Raw genomic sequence first — 25,771 nt, forward strand, 5'->3', positions numbered from 1 at the left:
TTTTTCAACTTAGTTTCGCGTTTCCTCTAAGTTAGTTTGTTATTTAATTGGATAAAACTAATTAAGCAATCAAGTCCAATTTGCAGAATGAACTCTTTTACTGAAGGTTTTTGTCAAGTCTTTTTAGTTTTCTATTTGTTGAGCCTATGCTTGATTTTTGAAGCCTTCATTGTCCTTTTCTTTGTTTTTGAGTGTGTATTTGTTAGTTTTTGGTCTTTTGGCGTTGCTCAAATCATTTTTCGGTTTTCCATTCAATTTGATCTATCTTCGGGCTTAATTGAAGTTGGCAGTCAAAAGATCTAATCATTTTAGCGTCAAAAAGGTGGTGCAACTGCACGATTTAAAATATCATGTTATATTTTTAAATTGACATTCACTTTTTGAAAATTATGACATAAATTCACTTTATGTTATGTTTTTGAGTTACTTTATCACTTAAATTTATCACTTACGTGATTATAGTGCACTTTATGTTATATTTTTGAGTTGAGTTGAGTTGTTAATTTTTCACGTAAGTGACTATATTAACGATATAGTTTGATCTGATTTTTGTATTTTAATCAAAAACATCTTAGTAAATATTACTTTTTGAAAGATATTTGCACATTATATATTTATATATATAGTGTAAATATTATTTCTGACCCATTTAAGCAATATTTCTTCAAAAATAAAATTAACACGTGTTTAATTCATCACTTAATTTGTGCATAGCATGTCTATAAACTCATTTACATAAAAATGTACAATTGCCTAAAAGGCATTTTTTAACACATAAAAACATGTTATTACATGTGTTTTAAAATGTGCAAAGACTCTCCAAGAGTGAGACTTACATATTCAAAGTGTTTTAAAATATGCAATGACCCCTAGAGAGTGAGATTTTGGACTGAAGGCCATTTTATAACATGTTTTTAAAATGTGTAATGCACTCCCCAGAGTGCGATTTGCATGAGAAGACTCCATTACATGTTTTTAAAACATGCAATCTCTACTTGAGGGTGTAATTTGCCTTTAAAACATGCATATGCCCTCAAGGAACCCGATTTTGAAGATTGAAAGGAAAACTTCATGCATTTTCTCTCCAAGAACACGTTTTTGGCTGATCTCCAAATCCATCCATTCCAAATCAAGGAAATCTTCTACCTAGGATCATTTTTGCATTTGAATGCATTCCCATGCATTTGGCATCCAAATCAATGAAGAATCGTTGCATTTTATGAAGATTTGAAGCCACGTTTTTACTTTAAAACATCCATTTGAGGTAATTTTTTATCATGTTTTGAACCCAAGTAGAATCGTTTGGACCTTTGATCCATGTTGTTGCATGTTAAGATCACATTTTTGCCCTCAAATGACAAAAACTTGTCTCCATCTATTCCAAGAACACATTTTTTCTTAAAAACGTCCAAGAACACATTTTGGGGCAAAAATGATTTGTTTTTTTTATGGTTTTTTAGTATGTTTTTGGCATCCATATTCTTCATTGCTCATTTCAAATTCATCATTGCAGGGTTGAAGAAGTCAAAGTTTGTTTTGAGAATCTTTCAAACTTGGAGCTTCTTTCTCCTTCATTTTTGGCTCATTAATCTTCAAGTGGACATTTTCTATCTTGTTCATTAATTTGTGCCTATCTTCTTATTCTATTGCATGTTTTAGCTTGATGTTGCACACTTACCCATAGAGATGCCATGAATAGTGCATTTTTAATAATGAAAATTCTCATTTACATACTTTTGGATTTTTCCCAAATTCCAAATTCATTTTAAAGTAGCTTGCCTCGTGGCATGTTTGAGTCTAAAACAAAAGCTATGTGCTTCTTTTGTGTTTTTTTTCATTGTTTGTTTGCTTGTTTTCTTGTTTTTCTTCTTTTGGAAGAAATTGCAACTTCTTTCGGAAAGAACTTGAGCACATTTCGCTTCACTCCATTTTTCACTTTTCGTGCAAGTGCATCATTTCATTCCATATTTGCCATTAGATGCCAAGGCACATTGCATCCATTCTTTTCAGATGCAATTACGCTTCAAGAGCAATTACATGTAATTCCACTTTCCATGTCATGACACATTGCATCTCATTCTCTACATGCAATTACATGTAATCTCACCCTCTATCTACATTTACATGCAATCTCATCCTTTGTTCCAAATCGCTTGTCACATTTACGTGTAATGACATCTTGAGAACCCATTTTTGACTAAAGGTCACTCTTTTAAAGTCAAAATCACCACTTGCACACATTCCCATGTGTCCAACATTCACTCCTCAAACCTTTACATAAGGACTCATCCTTTACACATGTTTCCATCCTCCCAAGTTGTATTTCAACCTTGCATATGTGTGCTATCTCTTTTCAAGATCATCACACTAAATCTTTGAAGTATTCTATCCATAGTCCAAACCTTTGTTGCTGGTCAGAAATCAACACTTTTATGGAATCAATACCTTCTAATGATGTGTTCATATTTTGGGATCTTCATGTTGCAACACGACAAATGCCCTCATCTACAAAGTCCAAAGGAAAGACGAAGTACCAATTTGACAAAAAGTTAGCTCATGCAACCGCATCTCAAGTTTTGTCACCGCTTGATAATGTTTCTAATACAAAGATTGGGCATGTTGACATGGCCAATTTCTTGCAAAAGGTTGAATCTCCTTCAACATATGAAATAAGGCCCATTAATAAAAGTAATATTCATTTGGTATCTACTTTTCCTATGACTGGCTTGGAACCAAAATTCGTTTTGGGTTGTGCACGAAATTTCAGTCCAAAAAACAAGACAATAAAGAATGCAAATGGAAAGATCATCATTAGCCTTGATCTTGAGGTTATTGAACAAATCTTTAGAGTTCCTCAAAATGTATAGTGTGTAGATTTGTCTAAAGATATGTCTTTAGAGTTGTGGAATGAAAAGAGAACGGATTATCAAAAGTATGTAAGTGCATATTGGTTAAAATTCAAAAGAAGCAAGTTTTCAAGATGGCCTAAAACCATTCATCGGTCAAATTTCAACACAAAATGCAAGGACTTGATAACTTTTCTCAACAAGACATGCGGCCTCAAAGATTCCAGTGACTTTGAGCCTTAGATGCATAAATTCATTTTCCAAATCTTTGATAATGAAGAACCTATTTTCTAGGGAGAACTTATTAGCACTGTTATTTGTGAGTAGTTGCTTGATGTAGAAACCTCAGCACCATTCTATATGAATTCCTACCTAGTCTACATAGCTGCATCCATGGGATCTTTCTCAAGACTTTCGACCGAAGGGGATCGATTACAAGTTCTTATCTGGGACTACTATAATCAAATCACCTTATCACACAGCAAATATCATTTCAGGAGAGTCAAAGATGCCTTCTTTGGATATTTTCGATGTTTGTTTGATAAAAATTTGGTTATCAAGTGAGTGTCAGATGAAGCTTGGAAAAGAGTTAATCAGTTTGGTGCTATCTTTCTACAGTTTCCAACTTTCACTTATTTAAGGGTTGGTTATTTCAAAGGAGAAACATATACTCTACCAAGATATGTTACAGATAAGATCATATTGATGGAATAGACCAGACAACTCATAGAAGTACAGTCTTATCGGAATTCTTAGCATAGGCCAGGTTTTGGTATCACTACAACCGAACCCTTGGTAATTGGTCAGTATATGATCAATCAGTTTAAAAGGCAAAGAATATGGAGGCAAACTTCAACTTATCACATTATAAGGGTTCAAGGCTAGGTTTGATTTTGATTATAGAGGGATGCATTCAATGATTAAGAGGGTATTCATTCGTGTCCATCACATGGAGGACGTGTGGATTGACCTGCGCATAGAACTAGATACTATGAGAATGGATTACTACATGCTCACTCTATAACAAATCATTGATCTTAACATGCTTGAGATTCCATCTAATCTTTAGATAGAGGATGATGGTGATATTCTTGATCCAAAATATCATCGTGTTGGATTTGATAAACAATGTCTTTTTCCTATACAGTGGCAGTAAAAAGAAGGTATATCCATTTTCGATAGGTTTCAATATATCTTGGTGAATACCAACAAATGGTTGAAAATCAAAGGTCTCAAGAGAGTGAATCCCAAACTTGGGTTAGACTGTGGAAGTTTTGGACCGCTACGAAGGAAATCTCAGCTAGAAATCTCAAACAAAGATGGTGCATCTTTTTCAGTTGCAACACAATCTCTCAAGTTCAACTTAAAAGGTGGAAAGGGGTCTAAGTCATCTCAAGAACCCACACAAGCGCCTGTGCAGGCTCAAGAATCTGATGAGGGGGAAGCTGAAGAAGAAACTGCATCTAATGAAGAGAAGGGAGAGGTTATGATCATATCTCCTCCGCAACCAATAAATCAGCAAGGTCCATCCATTCAATAGACACCTTTTCTTGATGTCGTGGACTATGACATAGACTCATTCTCCACTGTTTTCACATCTACCATCCCTGCTTTAGAGATGAATACATTTACGCTTCGTATCTACTCAGCAGGACCTCCTATTCTCACAATTAAACAATGTGAGAACTTGGGGAGTATGTTTGAGGATTTTCTGACATTTAAAGGTCAAGTTTCCCAACTTGATACTTCAATAACCAGTTTTGAAGCATTCATGACAGAGACTTCTCGACAAACACTGTGACACCTTTTCTTTATGTTGTGGACTATGAAGTAGATTCATTCTCCATTGTTTTCACATCTACCATCCCTACTTCACAGGTGAATACATTGACGCTTCATATCTCCTCAGTAGGACCTCCTATTCTCACAACTGAACAATGTGAAAACTTGGGGAATATGTTTGAGGATTTTCTAACATTTATAGAAGGTCAAGTTTCCCAACTCAATACTTCAATTACAAATTTTGAAGCATTCATGACAGTTTTGAAGCTTTCAATAGACACCTTTTCTTGATGTCGTGGACTATGACGTAGATTCATTCTCCACTATTTTCACATCTACTATCACTGCTTCAGAGATGAATACATTGACGCTTCGTATCTCCTCAGCAGGACCTCTTATTCTCACAGCTGAACAACATGAGAACTTGGGGAATATGTTTGAGGATTTTTCAACATTTATAGAAGGTCAAGTTTCTCAACTTGATACTTCAATAACCAGTTTTGAAGCATTCATGATAGAGACTTCTCAATAAATACCACTTGGTACAACAATACAAATTGAAGAATGTACATTTAGTATAGAAATACAATCAAGATCAATGTCAATTGTTGTTACTGCTCCTGAATCAACGGATAAGGGTTTTAGTTTGCCTACTTGGTTAGGCAAGATTACTATGAAGAGAAGGAAGGTTGTGTTGCCCCCAAATAATCTTACTATTGAGAAAACCATGTCTAAATCTTTGAAAGATAAGATTGTTTCAAGGATCATAGTTGATTCTGATAAAACTAATTTTATGGAGGTTGTTGAATCATTGGTGGACAAACCGGTTGAAGAAATTAACCGTTCAAATTCCAAGTTCACCAAAATCGAACTTGGTAAGCAATCTCGGTTGAAATGTTTTACAAATGTCATGGGCTCATGGGCTATAAAGAAGAATCATCATCATTGTTATTAATGATTTCCAAATGCAGATTTGAGGACTAATAAATATGAGAGGAGGCATGTCTCATGAACAAACATGTCTCTATAGTTAATCATTATGAAATAGTATATTAATAATATAAATAATCATATCTATAATATATATATATATATATATATAAGAATATTTATCTAAAGATGATTTATCATCAATAATGAATCTCGTGATCATATCAATCTGACCGAACTACAAACTTAACACTCCCTCTTAGTTTGGAAGGACTGATATAGAACACATTATGCTCTTGAGTATATAAAGAGATATCATTTCAGTATGATATTCTTAGAACGGCATATTTAAGGATATCAACATAAATCCACCAACACACATATATATGAACATATATTAAATATGGAATTTGTTTTGATTCACAATGAGGCTATATTTCTCAACACTCCCTTTTTAGCAAGGAGGGAATTGAAGCACATATAATACAAGATTAAATACCACCTTAAGTGTGGTCTATGATAGATTTATGTCATGGTGTCTAGCAAGATCCAGCCTGAAGAACCATAATAAATTGATTTTCATGGTGTTCGACAAAATCCGGCCCAAAGAACCATGATGAGTTGGTTATCAAGGTGTCCGACAAAATCTTGCCCAAAGAACCATAATAGCACTTGCTCCTAGACATCAAACACATTTTGGTGCTACAGGTTAATGTAGCATATCTAGGAGATAGGGTAAACCATTGATAAGATCGTCACCTTACAATAGTTACCTTCTGTATGAAACATTCGTTATCATAACTTCTGGCACTCCAGGACAGCAACTTAATTTAATATGTTATGATAACAAGTCCAACTATTGATAAGATCATCACCTTTCAATAGTTCCCCTCTAAATATATACATCAATGAAAGATCGTCACCTTTCATGCAATAATCACAACAGCATCATGTAGTAACTCACATGATATCCACCATGAACCAAGTCAGAGGGTGGACCCACCATAGCTACTACTAGAGGGTGTAACAAGGGTTTTCACCTCAGACTTCTCTCATAGAGGAGAGCATATTACAAAGAATTTCACTTAGAACTTCTCCTCATAGAGAGGATATCATCCACAAAGGATTGCATCTTAAAATTTCTCCCTCTGAACAATGATCCATATTACTCTGAAAAACGGAGGGAGCAGTCTTTATACCAAAGGGTAAGACATTCCATTCAAAGAGTCCTTGAGGTACTGAGAAAGCTGTTTTGTACCTATCTTCTTCTTTCACAGAGACTTCCCAGAAACCTTTTGTTACATCAAACTTACTGAAAATATTACAGCCTTGAATTCGTTGCCAAATATAATCTTTACTAGGCAAGGGATGTCGATTCTGTTCCAGGCAAACATTTAAAGGTTTATAGTTGACGACAAGTCTTTTTTCAGCAATGATCTGACCATTCTCATCCTTTTTGCAGACATACATGACATGACATGAGAAGGGGCTATTGCTGGGTCTAATAATCTGTTTTTGCAGCAATTCTGCAATATTCTTTTCACACAAGCCCTGTTCATCTTTGGACAAGATAAAGTAATTGGCTTTACATTTGGGAACCATAGGTTGACCTTGATCATCTTTGCGTAAAGGCAGAGTGCATTCCATATTGCGGTTATATTTGGTCAAATCTTTGGTTAAGATGGTGGAAGCAAAATCGGCTTGAATTGCGGCTAAATCCCCCCGGGTGGAAAGAGACTGAGTGGCTAACCAGACACGAGACTGAGGAGGAATAGGTTTAACAAAATGTTGAAAATGTAACTCAGGAGCAAAGGCTTCTTTGTGGGCTAGATTACAATCTGCACCAGAATCTAGTAATGCACATAAAGTATATGGCTTAAAACCAGGAAGCTTTACTGTTAATAGGAAAGTAGGACAAGGCTTATGCATACCTTTTAAATATCCAAAAACTTGTTTGCATTCTGGATCTGATGGTTGAACATTTTGATCATCAGGTGGCTCAACAGATTGATCAGTAGATTCTTCATGAACTTGTTCAGCTTCAATCAGCAACTTATCAAACGCACTAAGAGAACTGGAAGCACCTTCATATTCTCGTAATTCTCGTTGCACTTGATTGATTTCTTTGAGCACATCATCTTTAGCTTGATATAAAAAAGCAAGGCGCTGAGAAAGCCATTCTTTTCTGGAAGCTTTGGCAAAAGCTTTTTCTGCTTCTGGGTTATGGGCATAACCATGCTGTGGTAAAACATCTTCAGGAACACCAGGAGCATCTTCATCTACAAGAGAGAAAGTTTCTTCCTCTTGCACTAAAATCTTATGACGTTGTTCTTCAAGAGATGCTAATTCACTTTTGATTTTAGCAAATTGATAAGGAGTGAGAAACTCCTCTTTGCGCTTTTGCAATTGATTCACACGAACTTGAATCTTTTCCAATTCTTGTTCTGGTGTTAGCTTTAATAAATTTGGATTTATCATAGATAGAGATTTACTTCTATCTTGCAGATTGCGATCATGTCGAAACATATTACAATAAAATGAAATTTCTGACTCACTGTTGGAAGAGGAATCAGGAGAAAAGAACTGTTCAGGTTCTTCAATTTCATGAGCTTGAGGTTCAGATATTCTGAGCTGTCGAACTTGTAAGAGCTCATCTTCACTGTCCGAACTGGAACAATCTTCAATACAGATGTCTTCAGAATCTGTTCATCAGACACAATTGTGACAGCTTCATTGTGAAGATTGGCGGACTTCAAAGCACGAACACGCTTTCCTTTCTTTTGTCTATCGGGACATTTGTTAGCATAGTGATTACCTTTACAAACTGGCTGAAAATTTTTCTTTCTCACTTTATCTTTTTTGTGCAAAATAAATTTCTTATGCTTATTTATATTTAAGCGAGAAAATGATTTACTCTTGGCTGGATCATATTGGCGAGACTGAAAAGACTTATGTTTTTTCTTTGATTTATGACAGCCATAAGAAGTAGAAGCACAATGGCAAAGACCAGTTTTGAGGTAAGGTAATACTTCATTTTTCTTCTTTCGATTTTGCTTTTCAGTGCAGAGATCGCTATTTATTTCTTTGATGAATTGACACAGCTGAGGAAAAGTTACATCATTGATAGACATATCAAGTGTGTTCATTATACTCATCAAAATCTTTTCTCTATAGTAGGATTGTAATTGCAGAGGAAAACCATCTAGAAATGTATTATACATCCAGACATAGTTATTGGTTTGTCCTGAGTGATAAAAATTTGTATACTGGTCACTGCAATATTGATCTAATTGACTCATATCACAAATCCTACTTTCTTTGAACTTTTTCAATGCAGCACGCTGTTCATTATCATGTTGCCCAAAAAACATTCTCTATAAGGCACTGCTGACAATAGTAACACCTGCATTGATTAAATCATCTTTATAGTCTACTGGAAGACTATCCCATGCAGCACGAGCAATACCAGTGAAGGCATTCAAACCTTTTCTAATAGCCTGATCTTGGGTCATATTAGCTGCATATTTTGCATTATCCATCCATGTGCGAAGTGCATCCAAAGTAGCTTTATTCTTCACAGGATCATAAGTGTCAAGATTGATAAATGGAGCAACATTTTCACTAAAAGCATATAGCTGATCATATGGTGAAGGATCTTGAGACACCATATTGACACTTTTCCAATTACCTGCTGTTGGATCAAATTCCTGAGGCTTTGGTTTAGGTACATGTAGCACAAGAGCTTTTCCTGTGTTTAAAGCACGCATACGCTGGAGATCTGCTTGAGAGCTGGGAAAGTTACTAGCAGAGCGAGCAGAGGCTCGGCTATTTTGAGGTAATTTGTTAGAAATAGCTTGCTCTAATGTTTGTGGCACATTGCTAAGGGTTTGATGGATAGCTTGGGTATCAGCAAGTTGTTGAGAGCGAACTTGCGTTGTTGTCTATTCTATAGTAGACACAGTTCTAGCTATAGTTTGGGTTGTCGTGGACAATGTTTGTGCTTGGCCAGAAATATTATGCATAATAGTAGAGAGCGAAGACAAACGATTGGTACTATCGACCCACCACGGTTCAGATTGATGGCGAAAACTCTGATAAGAAGACTTAAGGGTGGCAATATCCGATTGCATTTGGGAAGCAAATTGCTGGTTCAAGCGACTTTCAAGGGCTTGAAGAGAAGCAATGACAGTATGGAAATTGGTATTAGTGTTGGCAGTAGCTTGCTGGATCGCGAGTTCCATTTGGACTAGCTTCCGCATCATATTTTGTTGTACAAGCAAGGGTTTACGGATACACAGGTTCGCATAATTGAGCATTTTAATCTGTGTAGGGGCATCAGGTTGTCTTGAGGCTATTACATGTTGAGGCCAGCAAGGAATACTAAACTTGTCATTGGCTGACTTTAGGAGAAAGTCATGAAAGGTTGGAATGACTGGTTCTTGCAATTTAGCTTCATCAAAGGATGTCTGTTGACCAGACATAAGCATGCGCACATAACGAGGGCGTATGAAGGAAAAATTTATACATTGCATACTGTAATCTTCTAATTCCATGAACTACGGATGTGTACAAGGAGCAGCTAAAGGATTAGAAACTGAAGAGGAACTAGTATTTACAGAAGGTTGTAAACTAGCTTCAGAGGGAGCTGGAGGTGGTCTTAATGGAGGCATAGATTGCATAGATGTTAGAGGAGCTTTGCTTTTCATAGAACTAGCAGCAGAGAAAGATTGACTGCGAGGTAATTGCATAGCAGAAGCTGAACTAGATACTTCAGAGAAAGAAATACAAGCCTGCTTATCATCCTCTTGAACATTAGCAATTGTTGTCAAATTCTTTGGACCTTCTAATTGCTTTAATGCTTTCAAATCTATGATCCATTCTTTTGGAACTTGAATGTCAGACAGTTGTAACATTCTTGGCACAGTTATCTGAGCACCTTTAGCTTCTATTTGCCAGATTAGAGAATATCTATTCTGAGCTTTATCCACTCTTAGATCTTTAACAATTGGGACTGTAGTCTTAAACAGTCGACCATATAAGGCAAACCAGAGGGCATGTGTGTGAGATCTAGGTTTCATATTCAAATATTGCCCGCCAAACTTAAACATAAGAACTTTGTCTAAATGATCATCTAACAGACTGATAGCAAAATTCAGAATTACATCAAATGTTGTGGCACCTACGGCCATGGGAGCAAAGATGCCTCCCATAAGCATATCGCAATAGCAATTGTGACGAGCATCAAGCAATGTCATAAAGACAGTTGCTGGGATACCTTTACGGTATAAAGGTTCGATCAGAAATCAGACTATCAAATTTGTTAGTCTTTCATCTATTGTAATCCGCATATGTTCAGATAATGAGAAATTAATACCTGTGTTGAAGCTTTAAGATTTGGTATCAGAGCCCCGTTTTTACGATCTTTATGATGTTCATGTTGATTTCCCTTTCTAATTGTTACAATAGTCTCTTGTGGTTCTTCTGGTCTTTTCGCGTGAAGTAAGTCATCGTTGTTGAAGCCATGTGAAGGCGTGTTAGAGGCGGGGAAGGTAGCGCTCTTCGACCTGATAGAAGAACAGAGATCAAGATGGCAGATCAACAATCAACGGAAAATACAAATGAACTAGTAAGTCTAAATTCTGTCCTTGATTCCATTCAAGATGTGAATGTAGAAGAAGAAAATTCTCAGTCTGAAGCATACTCTATGCCTAATGAAAGATTTCGTTTACCTGTTAAGAAATGGAATGAGATATATAGTGATTTGGGTTTTCTATCCTATAAGTCCAAGACTATCTGTAAATTGATTGAGTTGCAAGTAGTGGTCAAAAATAATCAGCCTCATAGTTTTATCAATCTGTTATCCAGTAAAGATATCCAGGGTTTAGTAAAACAAGCAAAAACAAAAAATGGTTTTAAATATTTGCATATAGGAAGTATTGTGGCAGGAATAGAACCTTTATACCGTAAAGGCATCCCAGCAACTGTCTTCATGACATTGCTTGATGCTCGTCACAATCGCTATTGCGATATGCTCATGGGAGGTATCTCTGCTCCCATGGCCGCAAGTGCCACAGCCTTTGATGTAATCCCGAACTTTGCTATAAGTTTGTTAGATGATCATTTAGACAAAGTTCTTATGTTTCAGTTTGGCACGCAATATTTGAATATGAAACCTGGATCTTGCACACATGCCCTCTGGTTTGCCTTATATGGTCGACTGTTCAACACTACAGTCCCAATTGTTAAAGATCCAAGAGTGGATAAAGCTCAGAATAGATATTCTCTAATCTGGCAAACATAAGCTAAAGGTGCTCAGATAATTGTGCCAAGAATGTTACAACTGTCTGACATTCAAGTTCCAAAAGAATGGATCATAGATTTGAAAGCATTAAAGCAATTAGAAGGTCCAAAGAATTTGACAACAATTGCTAATGTTCAAGAGGATGATAAGCAGGCTTGTATCTAGTTCAGCCTCTGCTAAGCAATTACCTCGCAGTCAGTCTTTCTCTGCTGCTAGTTCTATGAAAAGCAAAGCTCCTCTAACATCTATGCAATCTATGCCTCCATTAAGACCACCTCCAGCTCCCTCTGAAGCTAGTTTACAACCTTCTTATTTCTAATCCTTTAGCTGCTCCTTGTACACATCCGCAGTTCATGGAATTAGAAGTTAATAGTATGCAATGTACAAATTGTTCCTTCATACGCCCTCGTTATGTGCGCATGCTTATGTCTGGTCAACAGACATCCTTTGATGAAGCTAAATTGCAAGAACCAGTCATTCCAACTTTTCATGACTTTCTCCTAAAGTCAGCCGATGACAAGTTTAGTATTCCTTGCTGGCCTCAACACGTAATAGCCTCAGGACAACCTGATGCCCCTACACAGATTAAAATGCTCAATTATGCGAACCTGTGTACCCGTAAAGCCTTGCTTGTACAAAAAAATATGATGCAAAAGCTAGTCCAAATGGAACTCGCTAACAAGCAAGCTACTGCCAGCACTAATACCAACTTCCATACTGTCATTGCTTCTCTTCAAGCCCTTGAAAGTCGCTTGAACCAGCAATTTGCTTCCCAAATGCAATCGGATATTGCCACCCTTAAGTCTTCTTATCAGAGTTTTCACCATCAATCTGAAGCGTGGTGGGCCAATAGTACCAATCGTTTGTCTTCGCTCTCTGCTACCACTCATAATATTTCTAGCCAAGCACAAACATTGTCCACGACAACCAAAACTATTGCCAGAACTGTTTCTACTATAGAACAGACAACAACGCAAGTTCGCTCTCAACAACTTGCTGATACCCAAGGTATCCATCAAACCCTTAGCAATGTGCCACAAACAATAGAGCAAGCTATTTCTAACGAATTACCTCAAATTAGCCAAGCCTCTGCTCGATCTGCTAGTAACTTTCCCAGCTCTCAAGCAGATCTCCAGCGTATGCGTGCTTTGAACACAGGAAAAGCCCTTGTACTACATGTACCTAAACAAAAGCCTCAAGAATTTGATCCTACAACAGGTACTTGGAAAAGTGTCAATATGGTGTCTCAAGATCCTTCACGATATGATCAGCTATATGCTTTTAGTGAAAATGTTCCCCCATTTATTAATCTTGACACTTATGATCCTGTGAAGAATAAAGCTACTTTGGATGCACTTCGCACATCCATGGATAATGCCATATATGCAGCAAATATGACTCAAGATCAGGCTATTAGAAAAGGTCTGAATGCCTTAACTGGTATCGCTCGTGCTGCATGGGATAGTCTTCCAGTAGACTATAAAGATGATTTAATCAATGCAGGTGTTACTACTGTTAGCAGTGCCTTATATAGAATGTTTGTTGGGCAACATGATAATGAACAGCGTGCTGCATTGAAAAAGTTCAATGAAAGTAGGATTTGTGATATGAGTCAATTAGATCAATATTGCAGTGACCAGTATACAAATTTTTATCGATCAGGACAAACCAATAACAATGTCTGAATATACAATACATTTCTAGATGGTTTTCCTCTGAAATTACAATCCTACTATAGAGAAAAGATTTTGATGAGTATAATGAACACACCTGATATGTCTATCAATGATGTAACTTTTCCTCAACTGTGTCAATTCATCAAACAAATAAATAGCGATCTCTGCACTGAAAAGCAGAATCGAAAGAAGAAAAAGGAAGTATTACCTTACCTCAAAACTGGTCTTTGCCACTGTGCTTCTACTTCTTATGGCTGTTATAAGTCAAAGAAAAAGCATAAGTCTTTTCAGTCTCGCCAATATGATCCAGCCAAGAATAAATCTTTTTCTCGCTTCAAGAAAAATAACAGTAAGAAATTTATTTTGCGCAAAAAAGATAAAGTGAGAAAGAAAGATTTTCAGCCAGTTTGTTATATATGTAAAGGTAATCACTATGCTAACAAATGTCCCGATAGACAAAAGAAAGGAAAGCGTGTTCGAGCTTTGAAGACCACCAATCTTCACAATGAAGCTGTCACAATTGTGTCTGATGCAACAGATTCTGAAGACATCTGTATTGAAGATTGTTCCAGTTTGGACAGTGAAGATGAGCTCTTACAAGTTCGACATCTAAGAATATCTGAACCTCAAGCTCATGAAATCGAAGAACCTGAACAGTTCTTTTCTCCTGATTCCTCTTCCAACAGTGAGTCAGAAATTTCATTTTATTGTAATATGTTTCGACATGATCGCAATCTGCAAGATAGAAGTAAATCTCTATCTATGATAAATCCAAATTGGTTAAAGCTAACACCAGAACAAGAATTGGAAAAGATTCAAGTTCCTGTGAATCAATTGCAGAAGCGCAAAGAGGAGTTTCTCACTCCTTATCAATTTGCTAAAATCAAAAGTGAATTAGCATCTCTTGAAGAACAGCGTCATAACATTTTAGTGCAAGAGGAAGAAACTTTCTCTCTTGTAGATGAAGATGCTCCTGGTGTTCCTGAAGATGTTTTACCACAGCATGGTTATGCCCATAACCCACAAGCAGAAAAAGCTTTGACAAAGCTTCCAAAAAAGAATGGCTTTCTCAGCGCCTTGCTTTTTTATATCAGGCTAAAGCTGATAAGCTCAAAGAAATCAATCAAGTGCAACGAGAATTACGAGAATATGAAGGTGCTTCCAGTTCTCTTAGTGCCTTTGATTAGTTGTTGATTGAAGCTGAACAAGTTCATGAAGAATTTATTGATCAATCTGTTGATCCACCTGATGATCAAAATGTTCAACCATCAGATCCAGAATCCAAACAAGTTTTTGGATATTTAAAAGGTATGCACAACCCTTGTCCTGCTTTCCTGTTAACAGTAAAGCTTCCTGGTTTTAAGCCATATACTTTATGTGCATTACTAGATTCAGGTGCAGACTGTAATCTAGCCCGCAAAGAAGCCTTTGCTCCTGATTGTTGGATTCCTGCAAGTACTAGTATTCATTCAGTTACTCATGCCAACAATCCTATTAGATTTCAAGCTCATATTCCTTTGCAGTTTTCTACGCAAACCTGTACAGTCACTTTCCTTCGGTTCCCTGTAGAACAATATGACTTTATAATCGAAAGTCATACTTTGCAACAATGGAGTCCATACACTGTTGGTCATCAAGGTACTCACATTGATTTTCACTTTGGTCATGTTTCTCAAATTAATGAGCATCGTGCTTATGCTCCTAAGTTACATTTTCAACATTTGGTTAAACCTATTCCTCCTCAGTCTCGTGTCTGGTTAGCCGCTCAGTCTCTTTCCACCCGGGGGGATTTAGCCGCAATTCAAGCCGATTTTGCTTCTACCATCTTAACCAAAGATTTGACCAAGTATAAGCGCAATATGGAATGCAATCTGCCTTTACGCAAAGATGATCAAGGTCAGCCCATGGTTCCCATATGTAAAGCTAATTACTTCATTTTGTCCAAACATGAACAAGCCTTGTGTGAAAAGGATATTGCAGAGTTGCTGCAAAAACAGATTATCAGACCCAGCAATAGCCCCTTCTCATGTCATGTCATGTATGTCTCCAAAAAGGATGAGAATGGTCAGATCATTGCCAAAAAAAGACTTGTTGTTAACTATAAACCTTTAAATGTTTGCCTGGAACAGAATCAACATCCCTTGCCTAGTAAAGATTATATTTGGCAACGAATTCAAGGCTGTAATATTTTCAGTAAGTTTGATTTAACAAAAGGTTTTTGGCAAGTCCCTGTGAAAGAAGAAGATAGGTACAAAACAGCTTTCTCTATACCTCAAGGACTCTTTGAATGGAATGTTTTACCCTTTGGTATTAAGACTGCTCCCTCCATTTTTCAGAGTCATATGGATAGAATCTTCTCGCCCTATTCTAAGTTTATTCAACCTTATATAGATGACATATTAATCTTCAGTCAATATTATACTTCTCATATCAGTCATCACAGACAGTTCCTTAATATCTGTCAAAGCCATGGTATTTGCCTAAATCCAATAAAGCTGCATTGGTGCACTGGAAGTCTTTTGTTTATAGGCACCAAAATTGAGCCAAATGGTCGATTGTATCCACAAGAACATTTGCTAGCTGCCATTCAAAAAGTTGATGTTTATGATAAGAAGTCTCTTCAAAGATTTCTTGGTTTAGTCAATTATATTGCAGGCCATTTCCAAAAGATAGCAGAAGCTAGAAAAGAGCTCAATAAGCTGCTTCGCAAGAATGCTCTTCCATGGAATCAATCACATGATCACATTATTCAACAAATTAAGGAACAATGCAAACAGTTGCCTCCTCTTCGAATTCCTGGTTCAAGTAAAAAGATTGTTCAAACAGATGCCAGTAATGAAGCATGGGGTGCTATACTGTTAGAACAGGTTGAATCTAATGGTAATATCCGAGAAGAAGTAGTTCGGTATGAAGCCGGTGCTTTTAAAGGATCAGAATTGAATTATCATAGTACACATAAAGAATTGTTAGCTGTGATAAATGCATTCACCAAATTTCAGTTATTCATTGGTGATAAACCCTTCATTCTTCGAAGTGATTTGCGACATCTTCACAGTTTCTTCAAGAAAGAATCAAAGCATAAGGTAGCCCATGGTCGTCTCCTAAGATGGGCACAATTTTTGGATACCTTTGATTTTGAAACTGAATATGTTTAAGGTGTTAAAAATGTCCTTGCAGATTTTCTTAGCAGAAAAGGACATCAAGTGAATGCTCTTACAGAAGAACAAGAAATCAATGCTTTTCTGCAGCCAAGACCTAATCCAATTGCACAATCTCTTCCTGATGTAATTGATAATATGTATAACTGTGTTTATTTCAGTCCTGATTTGTCTCAACAAGAAGTTCGTGTTGATCATGCTGAAATAGAACGTGAAGAAGAAAGAGGTCGTCTTGCAGAAGACCATCGTGACAGAAGTCTCATTCGACTTCCAAAACCTGCACCACAAGAAAGAAGAAATGTGAGAATGATAATGTTAAGAAAAGAAATATATCCTATGGTAACCAATACACCATGGATTCCTTATACATATCTGCTCACAAAACAAATATATGATGATCTTCGTCATATACATTTTGCTGCTAATCGTCAGTTGCTCACTGACTCTCTCATAGCCAAATATCCTTGTCAAGAAGCTGATCCTGAAATCTCAGCCACTCTAGGACCCATTGAAACCTATGCAACAGCATATGAATGGCCTATACACTTTCTGAGTAATACACATATTCCTAATCAATACCAATGGCTACATAGAGATTCAGCTCTAAGTGAGTTTTTCCTTGGCTTATATCCTCATGCTCATAACCTACAGCCACTCACTACCAATTATGGATATTTGTTTCGTCTTCAATTTCTGTCTGGTATTACAACAACCATCAGTAACTATCTGTTTAACACATATGGTCCATCTCCAAGCCTACCTGAGACAATTGAATTACGAACACTCCAATCTTTTCTGTCTCAACGAAAACCTATTTGGCTGTTTACTACATTTCAGACTATCCCAGAAAACAGAACTCCTGATGTTTCTGTCCCAACCGCACTCATGAGAACAACAAGGAGAATCCTTTGGAAAGAAGATAGTATTGAAGATCGTTTAGAACAACTGGAACAAGAATGAAGACCAATATCAAGTTCTCACGAAGGAGAAATGAACTGGGAATGCAATTCATACTAATCCTATCAAGTGGGGTTGTCACTTGACGAAGGCATCTCATCCTTCGACAACTCATCTGAGACATGGACGTTAACCATGGTAAAAACGCGGTTACTCCGTATAGTATTGAGTTACCCTTCTCGAGTCAAAAAGATGCTATTTGTAATAAAGTGGGTCGGTGTGAAGCATCTTGAATTACTGTTCATCTCCTTTTCCTTAGTGGAGGTCCTGTTCGAGATTCATTTTAGATAAGGCTTTCCGAAAGCAAAAGACACGCATCCACTTCCTATGGTGGCACTTTGTGTATAAATATGTAGCCTTGCAAGGCATAAGGGCAAGTCAGGTCTAGCAAGTTAAGTTGAGTGAAGTGAAGTCGAGTGCAAGATAAGTTCTAAGTTCAGTTGAGTCTAGAAGTTCAAGTGTTTGACATAGAGAGTATGCTCTCTTCACTCTGAGAAGATCAGAAATTAGACTGTCAAATTTGTTAAGTCTTTCATCTATTGTAATCCGCATATGTTCAGATAATGAGAAATTAATATCTGTGTTGAAGCTTTAAGATTTGGGTATTAATTTCTCATTATCTGAACATATGCGGATTACAATAGATGAAAGACTTAACAAATTTGACAGTCTTATTTCTGATCTTCTCAGAGAGAAGAGAGCATACTCTCTATGTCAAACACTTGAACTTCTGGACTCAACTGAACTTAGAACTTATCTTGCACTCGACCTCACTTCACTCAACTTATCTTGCTAGACCTGACTTGCCCTTATGCCTTGCAAGGCTACATATTTATACACAAAGTGCCACCATAGGAAGTGGACGTGTGTCTTTTGCTTTCGGCAAGCCTTATCTAAAACGAATCTCGAACGGGACCTCCACTAAGGAAAAGGAGATGAATAGTAATTCGAGATGCTTCACACCGACACACTTTATTACAATCAGCATCTTTTTGACTCGAGAAGGGTAACTCGATACTATACGGAGTAACCGCGTTTTTACCATGGTTAACGTCCATGTCTCAGATGAGTTGTCGAAGGATGAGATGCCTTCGTCAAGTGACAACCCCACTTGATAGGATTAGTATGAACTGCATTCCTAGTTCATTTCTTCTTCGTCAGAACTTGATGATGGAGGTCTGTGTTCTCGTTCCAGTTGTTCTAGGCGATCTTCAATACTATCTTCTTTCCAAAGGATTCTCCTTCTTGTTCTCATGAATGCGGTAGGGACAGAAACATCAGGAGTTCTGTTTTCTGGAATAGTCTGAAATGTAGTAAACAGCCAAATAGGTTTTCGTTGAGACAGAAAAGATTGGAGTGTTCGTAATTCAGTTGTATCAGGTTGGCTAGGAGATGGACCATATGTGTTAAACAGATAGTTACTGATGGCTGTTGGAATACCAGACAGAAATTGAAGACAAAACAAATATCCATAATTGGTAGTGAGTGGCTGTAGGTTATGAGCATGAGGATATAAGCCAAGGAAAAACTCACTTAGAGCTGAATCTCTATGTAGCCATTGGTATTGATTAGGAATATGTGTATTACTCAGAAAGTGTACATTGGCGGACTTCAAAGTGTGAACATGCTTTCCTTTCTTTTGTCTATCAGGACATTTGATAGCATAGTGATTACCTTTACATATATAACAAACTGGCTGAAAATCTTTCTTTCTCACTTTATCTTTTTTGCGCAAAATAAATTTTTTACGCTTATTTTTCTTAAAGCGAGAAAAAGATTTATTCTTGGCTGGATCATATTGGCGAGACTAAAAAGTCTTATGCTTTTTCTTAGATTTATGACAGCCATAAGAAGTAGAAGCACAGTGGCAAAGACCAGTTTTGAGGTAAGGTAATACTTCCTTTTTCTTCTTTCGATTCTGCTTTTCAGTGCAGAGATCGCTATTTATGTCTTTGATGAATTGACACAGCTAAGGAAAGGTTACATCATTGATAGACATATCAAGTGTGTTCATTATACTCATCAAAATCTTTTCTCTATAGTAGGATTGTAATTGCAGAGGAAAACCATCTAGAAATGTATTATACATCCAGATATTGTTATTGGTTTGTCCTGACCGATAAAAATTTGTATACTGGCCACTACAATATTGATCTAACTGACTCATATCACAAATCCTACTTTCTTTGAATTTTTTCAATGCAGCACACTGTTCATTATCATGTTGCCCAACAAACATTATATATAAGGCACTGCTGACAGTAGTAACACCTGCATTGAATAAATCATCTTTATAGTCTACTGGAAGACTATCCCATGCAGCACGAGCAATACCAGTTAAGGCATTCAGACCTTTTCTAATGGCCTGATCTTGGGTCATATTAGTTGCATATATTGCATTATCCATCCATGTGCGAAGTGCATCCAAAGTAGCTTTATTCTTCACAGGATCATAAGTGTCAAGATTGATAAATGGTGGAACATTTTCACTAAAAGCATATAGCTGATCATATGGTGAAGGATCTTGAGACACCATATTGACACTTTTCCAAGTACCTGTTGTTGGATCAAATTCCTGAGGCTTAGGTTTAGGTACATGTAGCACAAGGGCTTTTCCTGTGTTTAAAGCATGCATACGCTGGAGATCTGCTTGAGAGCTGGGAAAGTTACTAGCAGATCGGGCAGAGGCTTGGCTAATTTGAGGTAACTTGGCATTAATAGCTTGCTCTATTGTTTGTGGCACATTGCTAAGGGTTTGATAGATAGCTTGGGTATCAGCAAGTTGTTGAGAGCGAATTTGCGTTGTTGTTTGTTCTATAGTAGAAACAGTTCTATCTATAGTTTTGGTTGTCGTGGATAATGTTTGTGCTTGGCCAGAAATATTATGAGTGGTAGCAGAGAGCGAAGACAAACGATTTGTACTCTCGGCCCACCACGCTTCAGATTGATGGCGAAAACTCTGATAAGAAGACTTAAGGGTGGCAATATTCGATTGCATTTGGGAAGCAAATTGCTGGTTCAAGCGACTTTCAAGGGCTTGAAGATAAGCAATGACAGTATGGAAGTTGGTATTAGTGCTAGCGGTAGCTTGCTGGTTAGCGAGTTCCATTTGGACTAGCTTTTGCATCATATTTTGTTGTACAAGCAAGGGTTTACGGATACACAGGTTCGCATAATTGAACATTTTAATTTGTGTAGGGGCATCAGGTTGTCTTGAGGCTATTACATGTTGAGGCCAGCAAGGAATATTAAACTTGTCATATGCTAACTTTAGGAGAAAGTCATGAAAGGTTGGAATGACTGGTTCTTGCAATTTGGCTTCATCAAAGGATGTCTGTTGACCAGACATAAGCATGCGTACATAACGAGGGCGTATGAAGGAAAAATTTGTACATTGCATACTATTATCTTCTAATTCCATGAACTGCGGATGTCTACAAGGAGCAGCTAAAGCATTAGAAACTGAAGAGGAACTAGTATTTAAAGAAGGTTGTAGACTAGCTTCAAAGGGAGCTGGAGGTGGTCTGAAAGGAGGCATTGAATGCATAGGAGCTTTGCCTTTCAGAGTACTAGCAGTAGAGAAAGACTGACTGCGAGGTAATTGCTTAGCAGAGGCTGTACTAGATACTTCAAAGAAAGAAATACAAGCCTGCTTATCATCCTCTTGAACATTAGCAATTGTTGTCAAATTCTTTGGACCTTCTAATTGCTTTAATGCTTTCAAATCTATGATCCATTCTTTTGGAACTTGAATGTCAGACAGTTGTAACATTCTTGGCATAGTTATCTGAGCACCTTTAGCTTCTGTTTGCCAGATTAGAGAATATCTATTCTGAGCTTTATCCACTCTTGGATCTTTAACAATTGGGACTGTAGTGTTAAACAATCGACCATATAAGGCAAACCAGAGGGCATGTGTGCGAGATCCAGGTTTCATATTCAAATATTGCGTGCCAAACTGAAACATAAGAACTTTGTCTAAATGATCATCTAACAGACTGATAGCAAAATTCGGAATTACATCAAATGTTGTGGCACTTGCGGCCATGGGAGCAGAGATGCCTCCCATAAGCATATCGCAATAGCGATTATGACGAGCATCAAGCAAAGTCATAAAGACAGTTGCTGGGATACCTTTACGGTATAAAGGTTCTATTCCTACCACAATACTTCCTATATGCAAATATTTAAAACCATTTTTTGTTTTTGCTTGTTTTACTAAACCCTGGATATCTTTACTGGATAACAGATTGATAAAACTGTGAGGCTGATTATTTTTTACCACTACTTGCAACTCAATCAATTTACAGATAGTCTTGGACTTATAGGACAGAAAACCCAAATCACTATATATCTCATTCCATTTCTTAACAGGTAAACGAAAGCTTTCATTTCGCATAGAGTATGCTTCAGACTGAAAATTTTCTTCTTCTACATTCACATCTTGAATGGAATCAAAGACAGAATTTAGACTTACTAGTTCATTTGTATTTTCCGTTGATTGTTGATCTGCCATCTTGATCTCTGTTCTTCTATCACGTCGAAGAGCGCTACCTTCCCTGCCTCTAACAAGCCTTCACACGGCTTCAACAACGAGGACTTACTTCACGCAAAAAGACCAGAAGAACCACAAGAGACTATTCTAACAATCAGAAAGGGAAATCAACATGAACATCATAAAGATCGCAAAAACAGGGCTCTGATACCAAATCTTAAAGCTTCAACACAGGTATTAATTTCTCATTATCTGAACATATGCGGATTACAATAGATGAAAGACTTAACAAATTTGACAGTCTGATTTCTGATCTTCTCAGAGAGAAGAGAGGATACTCTCTATGTCAAACACTTGAACTTCTAGACTCAACTGAACTTAGAACTTATCTTGCACTCGACTTCACTTCACTCGACTTAACTTGCTAGACGTGACTTGCCCTTATGCCTTGCAAGGCTACATATTTATACACAAAGTGCCACCATAGGAAGTGGACACGTGTCTTTTGCGTTCAGCAAGCCTTATCTAAAAGGAATCTCAAATAGGACCTCCACTAAGGAAAAGGAGATGAACAGTAATTCGAGATGCTTCACACCGACACACTTTATTACAAACATCTCAGACAGTTCCTTAATATCTGTCGAAGCCATGGTATTTGCCTAAATCCAAGCAAGCTGCATTGGTGCACTGAAAGTCTTCTGTTTATAGGCACCAAAATTGAGCCAAACGGTCGATTGTATCCACAAGAACATCTGCTAGCTGCCATTCAAAATATTGATGTTTATGATAAGAAGTCTCTTCAAAGATTTCTTGGTTTAGTCAATTATATTGCAGGCCATTTCCAGAAGATAGCAAAAGCTAGAAAAGAGCACAACAAGCTGCTTCGCAAGAATGCTCCTCCATGGAATCAATCACATGATCAGATTATTCAACAAATTAAGGAACAATGTAAGCAGCTACCTCCTCTGATAATCTGTTTTTGCGGCAACTCTGCAATATCCTTTTCACACAAGGCTTGTTCATCTTTGGACAAAATGAAGTAATTGGCTTTACATTTGGGAACCATGGGCTGACCTTGATCATCTTTGCGTAAAGGCAGACTGCATTCCATATTGCGCTTATACTTGGTCAAATCTTTGGTTAAGATGGTGGAAGCAAAATCGGCTTGAATTGCAGCTAAATCCCCCCGGGTGGAAAGAGACTAAGTGGCTAACCAAACACGAGACTGAGGAGGAATAGGCTTAACCATATGTTGAAAATGTAACTTAGGATCATAAGCACGATGTTCATTGATTTGAGAAACATGACCAAAGTGAAAATCAATGTGAGTACCTTGATGACCAACAGTGTATGGACTCCATTGTTGCAAAGTATGACTTCCGATTATACAGTCATATTGTTCTCCAGGGAACTGAAGAAAGGTGACTGTACAAGTTTGTGTAGCAAATTGTATAGGAATATGGGCCTGAAACCTAATAGGATTGTTGGCATGAGTAACTGAATGAATACTAGTACTTGTAGGAATCCAATAATCAGGAGCAAAGGCTTCTTTGCGGGCCAGATTACAATCTGCACCTGAATCTAGTAAGGCACATAAAGAATATGGCTTAAAACCAAGAAGCTTTACTGTTAACAGGAAAGCAGGACAAGGGTTGTGCATACCTTTTAAATATCCAAAACTTGTTTGTATTCTGGATCTGATGGTTGAACATTTTGATGATCAGATGGATCAACAAATTGATCAGTAGATTCTTCATGAACTTGTTCAGCTTCAATCAGCAACTTATCAAAGGCACTAAGAGAACTGGAAGCACCTTCATATTCTTGTAATTCTCGTTGCACTTGATTGATTTCTTTGAGCACAGCAGCTGTAGCTTGATATAAAAAAGCAAGGCGCTGAGATAGCCATTCTTTTCTGGAAGTTTTGGCAAAAGCTTTTATTGCTTGTGGGTTATGGGCGTAACCATGTTGTGGTAAAACATCTTCAGGAACACCAGGAGCATCTTCATCTACAAGAGAGAAAGTTTCTTCCTCTTGCACTAAAATCTTATGACGTTGTTCTTCAAGAGATGCTAATTCACTTTTGATTTTAGCAAATTGATAAGGAGTGAGAAACTCCTCTTTGCACTTCTGCAATTGATTCACACGAACTTGAATCTTTTCTAATTCTTGTTCTGGTGTTAGCTTTAACCAATTGGGATTTATCATAGATAGAGATCTACTTCTATCTTGCAGATTGCGGTCATGTCGAAACATATTACAATAAAATGAAATTTCTGACTCACTGCTAGAAGATGAATCAGGAGAAAAGAACTGTTCAAGTTCTTCGATTTCATGAGCTTGAGGTTCAGATATTCTGAAATGTCGAACTTGTAAGAGCTCATCTTCACTGTCCGAACTGGAACAATCTTCAAGACAGATATCTTCAGAATCTATTGCATCAAACACAATTGTGACAGCTTCATTGTGAAGATTGGTGGACTTCAAAGCGCGGACACGCTTTCCTTTCTTTTGTCTATCAGGACATTTGTTAGCATAGTGATTACCTTTACATATATAACAAACTGGCTAAAAATCTTTCTTTCTCACTTTATCTTTTTTGCGCAAAATAAATTTCTTACACTTATTTTTCTTGAAGCGAGAAAAAGATTAATTCTTGGCCGGATCATATTGGCGAGACTGAAAAGTCTTATACTTTTTCTTAGATTTATGACAGCTATAAGAAGTCGAAGCACAGTGGCAAAGACCAATTTTGTGGTAAGGTAATACTTCCTTTTTCTTCTTTCGATTCTTCTTTTCAGTGCAGAGATCGCTATTTATTTCTTTAATGAATTGACATAGCTGAGGAAAGGTTACATCATTGATAGACATATCAGGTGTGTTCATTATACTCATCAAAATCTTTTCTCTATAGTAGGATTGTAATTGCAGAGGAAAACCATCTAGAAATGTATTCTACATCCAAACATTATTATTGGTTTGTCCTGACCGATAAAAATTTGTATACTGGTCACTGCAATATTAATCTAATTGACTCATATCACAAATCCTACTTTCTTTGAACTTTTTCAATGCAGCACGCTGTTCATTATCATGTTGCCCAACAAACACGAGACTGAGGAGGAATAGGCTTAACCAAATGTTGAAAATGTAACTTAAGAGCATAAGCACGATGTTCATTGATTTGAGAAACACGACCAAAGTGAAAATCAATATGAGTACCTTGATGACCAACAGTGTATGGACTCCATTGTTGCAAAGTATGACTTCCGATTATACAGTCATATTGTTCTACAGAGAACTGAAGAAAGGTGGCTGTACAAGTTTGTGTAGCAAATTGTATAGGAATATGGGTCTGAAACCTAATAGGATTGTTGGCATGAGTAACTGAATGAATACTAGTACTTGTAGGAATCCAACAATCAGGAGCAAAGGCTTCTTTGCGGGCTAGATTACAATCTGCACCAGAATCTAGTAATGCACATAAAGTATATGGCTTAAAACCAGGAATCTTTACTGTTAACAAGAAAGCAGGACAAGGGTTGTGCATACCTTTTAAATATCCAAAAACTTGTTTGGATTCTGGATCTGATGGTTGAACATTTTGATCATCAGATGGATCGACA

At 37.1% G+C, this 25,771-nt stretch overlaps 1 protein-coding gene across 1 annotated transcript in view; it reads right to left on the bottom strand.

Annotated features, from left to right (window-relative positions):
• SAC9 (sacI homology domain-containing protein / WW domain-containing protein) overlaps positions 1-25,771 on the bottom strand; it is a 246,422-nt gene that overhangs the window by 149,566 nt on the left and 71,085 nt on the right. The window lies entirely within an intron of this gene.

Source organism: Cupressus sempervirens, chromosome 2, assembly GCF_028749045.1.
Source record: "Cupressus sempervirens isolate cs-2001-9-10 chromosome 2, ASM2874904v1, whole genome shotgun sequence".
Classification (NCBI taxonomy): domain Eukaryota; kingdom Viridiplantae; phylum Streptophyta; class Pinopsida; order Cupressales; family Cupressaceae; genus Cupressus; species Cupressus sempervirens.